The sequence below is a fragment of the Strix uralensis genome, chromosome 36, assembly GCF_047716275.1.
Source record: "Strix uralensis isolate ZFMK-TIS-50842 chromosome 36, bStrUra1, whole genome shotgun sequence".
In the NCBI taxonomy this organism is placed as follows: Eukaryota; Metazoa; Chordata; class Aves; order Strigiformes; family Strigidae; genus Strix; species Strix uralensis.
Window position 1 is genome coordinate 788,352 of NC_134007.1, and position 7,392 is coordinate 795,743.

The 7,392-nt window shown below is 52.9% G+C and overlaps 1 non-coding gene across 1 annotated transcript; it reads left to right on the forward strand.

The window, feature by feature from the left end:
- Positions 1-5,353: 5,353 nt before the first annotated feature.
- Positions 5,354-5,426, forward strand: TRNAF-GAA (transfer RNA phenylalanine (anticodon GAA)). Its single transcript has one exon. It is a non-coding gene; the product is annotated as a tRNA-Phe (tRNA).
- Positions 5,427-7,392: the final 1,966 nt, after the last annotated feature.

Below are 7,392 nucleotides of genomic sequence, written 5' to 3' on the forward strand. Positions count from 1 at the left end.
TGAGAAAGAATTTATTCTTTTTCCATTTTCCTATTTCTTCTGATTACAGATTATGTGATATCAGTCATCTCCAATTAGTCGCCCCAGTCTCCATGACCTTTCAGAGATGATGGAGAGTGGCCTCACTGTGACATCGTCTTGCTCTCTCCACACCCTTGGGTGCAGCCCCTCTGGTGTTGTGGACTGCTAAGGGTTGACTTTGATCAAGTAGCCCCTGATTCGGCTTTCCTTGACCACTGAATGCTCTCCTCCAGAGTCCTGCCTTGAGGCACAAAGGCCTGGGAGACCTTGCTGCTGAAGACTGAGGAAAAGAGGACAGAGAGTATCTCAGATCTTTCTCCACCTACCCTTACTAAATGTAGCAGTGCTCCCACATTCTCTTTGCTACTTCTTTAACAAATCCTGAAGCAGTAAACACTTGTTACGATACTCTTGAACTCACTTCCAAGTTTCAACTGAGTTTTGATACAGACCATTGCCAAGCTTGGAAGATGCTCTCATGGAAGACGAGTTGTCCTGAGTTCTGCTTCCCTTCAGTGCTGCTGACTGTGAGATGCCCACTAAAACTCCCCAGAACAGGCCAGAGGCTGCTCTTCTGATTTCTTGCATCTGCAGTCTTCTAATCTACTTCCTCACTCCCCTCGGGCACTGGGACCCCACTATTTCAAGGTCATGACAGCTGGTCTGCACATCCCTGGCCAGCTCTGTCTTTCTTGAAAACATCACATCCAGGTTTGCTTTATCCTTATTGGCCCATCCGGCAGCTGTGCTAAGAAGCTGTTGTGAGACACTGCAGGAACCCCCTGGACTGTTGGCATGCTGCCGTGTTCTTCTTCAGAAAGTGCCAGGGTCATTAACGTTCCCAGTGAGGCCCAGGCTTCTCCATCCAGAGACTTCCTTGGGGTGCTTAGAGAAGACTATGCCCACTTTCCATGCTGACTGGGGGTTCCTTAACTCCTACAACAATGTCACTTTGCTGGCCTCTCCTCTGATACTCACGTAAAAAGGCTCACCCAACTTTTCACCAACCCCATTAAACAGCTCCTTCCTTTTGAGGGACAGCACTCCAGATCCTTCCAGCCTGTCTCTCCTGAAAAGCCTGTACCCATCCATTGCAGCACCCAAGTTGTGTCACTTGTCCTGCCACACTGTGGCAGTTACTCCATGGATGTCAAAAAGCACAGGCTGCAGCTTTTCCTGGCGGTGCCCCTGGCTGAGGGCATCGGTGCAGGTTTGGGCTGCAACACCTCATGTATGGTTATAGGCTAAGCTCTGACTTGTCTTAGGGAAACTTGGTACCAAGCATCCAAGACCCCCTGTGTGCAAAGGCTTTGCTTCAGAGCAGAGACGTGCCAGAGGGGTTGGGAGAAACATAAAGCTGAAAGTGGATGCCAAGAGAGTGAGTGTGAGAGATGACCTGTTAAAATAGGTCCTGAAAGAAACAGACCTGCGAGAAACAAAGACAGAAAAACATCCTGAGAAAGAGATAAAGTGTAGCAGGTGGAGTGGAGGCCCTCCAAGCTAAGGAATGTCTAAACACTCACAAGTAATGAAACTATGGTCATGGAGTGGATAGTGTTGAGGTCGAAGCTGATAAGGCTGCCTGGATAGCACAGGATGCAGCTGGAGGGGGGAGACCTGTGGGGACAGGACGGTTCTGCTCTGGGGCACCTGGTCGAGTTTCAGGGGCCATCTGTCCGGTGAATGACCTTTGCTTCATTATCCATGAAATGCATATTAAAGTTAACACCCCTCAATATGCTAATGAGGGCTAACATGATCATGCTAATTACATCATCCCATGAAACACCTTACCCCTCCCCATCCATTGGATACGTAGGCATGGGGGTCGACCTAGGGGATGGACCCAAGGAAAGTGTGTATAAATTGGGGGGGGGGGCAAGGAGTAACAAGAGATAAAGAAAAAAAAAGACATGAAGAAATGAAGAAGAGGGATGCATCCCTGACGAACTCGGATGGGACCAACGCAGGAACCCGGACCGGTGATCTCTATTTCTCTATTCTCTCTATCTCCTTCCTTTCCTTTTTCCCCTTTTCTCTCACTACCGGTAAGTAACACAAGGCATACTATATCGCTTACCATAACTCATTATATAATTAGCCAGTTATCATGTATCCAATTAGTACACTGAGGGAAGTTAATAAATGTCTGGACTTTGAGACTTGTTTCACTGTTGTCCACTCTGTTGGGGATTTACCTATCTGAGTCACTTGTCTCCTCATCTGAGTGGGACGTGACACCCCACTCTAAATGGGGATGGCTCTCCTGGGCTGTACTTGCAAGCTCCATGGAGCTGGGTGTGAGAGTCTTGGTATCTCACGTAACACTACAGGCCTCTATTTGGACATTAGATAGAGAAACTGTCCAGAATTTAATTAGGCAATGCGGGGATGAAAACCATCACTACAGTCAGTGGAGATCTGGTCAACCCAGCTAATGGAAAAGACAGAGAGAACCTGAGCTCTCCCTGGGCTACAGGGCACCATTTGTCAGATGGCAGCATGGGCTGCCAAGAAAAGAGTAAATAAGGACAAGTGCAGTTGTCTTGCAGATGCCTTGGAAAACCTCTGGCACCTCAGATGTCACCAGGTGTTTCATCTGAAGAGCCAACTCCTGACCTGCATCTTCATTAGTTACCACAGGAGCTGAGACAAGGAACTCACATACAGGTGCCTATTTAATGCAGCTCTGAACTGAGACAAGAGGAATCCCACCTCCTGGGGGGTTGCAGCAGGCATGGGAGGGAGCTGAGTCCCCAACCAACACTAGCGACAGAAATGAAGGATGCTATGCCTCGACTGACTCAGCTGAATCCCTTCCTCTCAGCAGGAGTAAAGAAGATCCCTGCCTGTCATTGTCTGGGTATCCTGCCTAGTAATAAGATAAAAAGGAGATTTTTAGACCTAACTCTATCTCTGATAGCAGAAATGCCACTGCTGGAAAGAAGTGTCTCTCCCCAGCTGTGGGAGGGAACATCAGTGACTGCTTCAGGCTGTGTCACAGCAGGTTCCCCTGGAGCCCCTGGGTCCCTGCACGCCAGCGGCTGTGTGCTGGGGCAGGGACTCTGCCGCCTGCCAGGGTCAGCACTCAGCCTGCTCAGGGAGCTCCCCACAGCATTGTGGGGAGAAGCTGTGGGGGGAAGGAGAGACCCCTGGCAGGACAGGGTCCTTCTGCTGTCAAAAGGGTGCTGTGTGGACCAGGGCTGATCACAGCCCCAGATCACATGCAGTGAATTTCCAAGGGGAATTTTCAAGAGGAAGGTCACGATGGGGACTACGTAAATGGGAAGGAGTGTGTGATTTGAGATTTATCTCTTTGGTTGGTTGGCAGGGCAGTGGGAGACTGTAGACTTCTCCCTGCTCTGGAGAAGAAACTTTTCTGAGCTGCTCCTGAGCCCCTGCACACACAGTGATACCCCTGGGCAGCGCCCTGCTACCAGGAGGTGTCTGCAGGGCAGAGCTGAGCACACAGTGTGTGAGATGGGGTCTGTGAGCACTGACAGGGAGGAGACTTAGGGACAGAGAAATAGCTCCTGGCTGGGAGAGTTCAAGGCAGCAGAGAAATGGCAGGGAGGAAGAGACAGCTGCTCCCAGAAATGCCATGGATAGGGGATTTGGGCATCTCCCTGCAATCCCCTGCAGTTCAGACATGTTCAGGGAACATCCCCCTTGGTCTCCTCTCCCACCCAGCACAGCCTTTGCCCCAGGGTTGTGGGGTTTCAGACTGAGTCTTCTTCTTGGCAGCCCAACCTGCAGTGAGGAGAAACCCCCAAGTGCCTGTCTGTCTGTCCCTGTCCTTCCTCCCTTGGCAGGAGCATTGGGGCATTTCTCTGTGTTCCCCTCCTGTCCTTGCTGCTTGTGTCCCCACCTTCCTGGGGACGAAAAGGTTTCCTGAAAGGGGCAAGGCAGTTGAGGGTTTTCCATGAGAACTGGGATAGGTTTTGCTCAGAGAGCTCTGCCCTAACTTCTCACTGCCTTTACCTCCTTGTGCAGGTCCCCGTGCACAGAGGCAGCAAATGTCCAACGGCAGCTCCATCACTGAGTTCTTCTTCCTGGCATTCACAGAGAGACGGGAGCTGCAGCTCTTGCACTTCTGGCTCTTCCTGGGCATCTCCCTGGCTGCCCTCCTGGGCAAAGGCCTCATCATCACCTCCATCGCCTGTGACCACCACCTGCACACCCCCATGTACTTGTTCTTCCTCAGCCTTTCCCTTTTCGACCTGGACTCCATCTCCACCACAGTCATGGTTTGAGCCCAACAGGGAACTGAGCACCACGCAGCCGCTCACTAACCCCTTCCCCCTCAGGAACGGGAAGGAGAAAATGAAGTAAAAGGCTCGGGAATTGAGATCAGGACAGGGAGGAATGACTCACATATTAAGGTCATGGGCAAAAGAGAGTCTCACTAGGGGACAAGAAAAGCTATCAATTTAATTCAAACACTAACAACAACAACACTTAACCAGCAGAGTGGGACAGTGAGAAATATGACCACATCTTAAAAACAACTTCCCCCCAACCAAACCTTCTTCCTGGGTGCAGCTTTGCTCCTGATTTCTCTACCTCCTCCCATGGTAGCAGCACAGGGGGGCAGGGGATGGGGTTACCGTCAGTTCATCAACTGTTGAAACTGCCGATCCTTAACCCTCGGGGCAAGGACTCCTCGCACTCTTCCCTTGCTTCAGTGTGGGTTACCTCTCACAGGAGATAGCCCTCCATGAACTTTCTCTGACGTGAATCCTTCCCATGGGATTCATTCTTCCGAAGATGCTCCGGCGTGTGTCACCCCTGCGTGTTGTAGTCCTCCCAGCACCAAACTACAACAGCGGGGGCCTTTTCTTCCCTCCGATTTCCAACCTCCTTTAAGTGCAGCTGCCTGCTCCTGTGTGGGGTCCTCCACAGGCCGTAGGTCAGCATCTGCTCCACTGTGGACCTCCATGGGTGGCAGAGGGTGGCCCTGCCGTCTCACCATGGGCTGCAGGGGGGCTCTCTGCACTGGCACACACGGCCCCCAGCCGCTTCTTCTTCCTTTCTTCCACTGACCTCAGTGTTCGCAGAGGTGCTCTACTCACAACTCCTCCTCACAACTCCAACTTCTCCTCCCAGTTTCCCCTCTTAAATACATTATCAGAGGTTCAGTCACCATCATTACCTGCTTTGGCCTTGGCCAGATGCGGATCTGACTTGGAGCCAAAGGACCTTCGAGAAGCTTCTCAGAGGAGCCACTGCTGTAGCTGCCTCCCCTGCTACCAAGAACCCCTGCACAGCACCCAATCCCAGCACAAGGAGCTGACAGTTTGCAGGGACAAGAGACATGGGCTGCTGGGGCAGGGCTGAAGGAGCTCAGCTGGGAGAGCATTAGACTGAACATCTAAAGGTCCCTGGTTCAACCCTGGGCTTCAGCAATGATTTTTCCCCCTAGATTTTTGCAGAGCCCATCTGCCTTCTTCCAGCCCGCCCTGGCCCTCCTTGCTCCTTCCCTTCTTGCCAGAGCACTGCCCGTGCGCTGTAGCTGCAGATCTAGAGGCTAGAATGAGCCTTCCTCCAGCATCACAAGCCCCAGCCTCCTCCTGGGCAAGAGTCTCCATTCAGGGCTTCTTTGGGGTGGTCTCCAGCTGTGCCTCCTTCCCTGTTCCACAGGGACTGGGACCTCATCTCTGTGGGGTCTCTGTAAAGACCTTGTCCCTCTCATCTTTGTCATTCTCAGTGGTGCACAGACTGCTCCCCTCCTCATGCCTGTCTTTCACCTCGACCTCAGTTCCCAGACCAGGGCACACTGCCCATGGGGAAGCCACTGTCCCCCCAGTCCCAGGGAGAGGCACTTTTGGGAACTGAGACCTAAATGTCAGCCAGACCTCTGATGTTCCCCAGACAGCTGACAAAGCTGTGCTGAGGATCATCCCCTGTGACGCTTGGGCCTCACTGTTGTTTAGTCACACACTGTCCTGAGCAGAGTTTCTTGGTCCCCTTTGCCCCCTGCTGCAATGTTTGATGAAACCCAGACATGTTCCTCTCTGGGCAGCAGCAGGGAGATACACAGCACAGGGGGACACCTCTGGGGCCCCACATGAACATCCCTCTGCATCAGCTCCTCCCTCCTGCAAGGGCACAGGTCGGGACAGAAGTGCCAGCAGTGGCTTCCCTGGTGTTTGTGGCATCGCTGGAGAACAACGGACATGTTGTGAGCGATCCAGACCAAGGGGCCTCACTGTAACAGCAAGCTGCAGCTGTGTTCAAGGACATAAACAAGGGCGAGACGGCCTGAGAAACTACATTCCTGCCCAAGAGATAAAGATGTTGGAATGTCGAAAACAGGGGGTCTACCTGGTGTGAGAGCAGCGCGTGGACACCACACTGGGACCAATCATAGAGGGCAGAAGGGCGTGTGAACAGGTAGCTTTAGCCTATTAGCAATACGATAGTGGTGAAGCCTGGGATAGAGTATAAATTGCTGTGTAGCCTTTAATAAAGTGGCATTAACTTGATCAAATTGGTCGTCTAAGATGTGTCCGAGACTTCCACGTTGGCAGGTGTGCAGCATGGAAGGTCACCAACTCACACTATGACTTCCAAACAGGGTTGTGATGTCACATATACATCATGGGAGGAGAGGGTCTTTCCTGCTAGCAGGTGTAACAGGGATGGAGCCGAGCATCTGCTTGGCATGGGGGAGGTCCTGGCTTCACTCCCCAGCATCTCCAGAGGTGCTTCTACCCTGACTGCCCAGCCTCAGGCAGGTGTGGGCTGCAGTTCAGACACTGGTCCTCTCCAGGCCCTGAGGGCCTGTGCTGCCCACCCAGGGCTCATCTGCGAGGGTAGGAGGGTGGTGGAAGGGCTGTGTGCGCTGCCTCTGCTGAGCCCCTCTTGGAGGAGAAGAGGGCGGCTGTGCTGGACCTGAGCTCAGGTCACTGCCCTGTGCCACAGACCCCCACCACCCAGGGACAACGTTGGCAGCGGAGTGTGCTCCTCTGTGGGGAGAGCTCAGGGAGGGGAAAGATGTCAGCAGCACGCTAGGAATCCTTTCTGGCTGCACTGAGAGATGTGTTTTGAGTGTGCTGGTCCAGCTCAGGTGTCCTTTGGGACCAGGGACACACTGCCCTGGTGATTTCCTAGGATTGAGGGTCTGAGATTGTCCTTTCTCCAGGCAGAGATCCCATACCACATGGGAAGCCTCCTCTGTGCCAGCAGGTAGCAGGGTCTGAGTTGGATGAGCCTGGCAGGGCTGTGGGACTCCCAGCTGGAGCAGATGCATTTCTTACCCCGACCCTGTCTCTAGGTCCTTCTCCTTCCACCATCACCACTGGTTTGAGCAGAGCCTCAGCTCAGGGAACCCAGAGAGGCTGAGGTCAGGCACAGCCCTGCCAAGGGGGG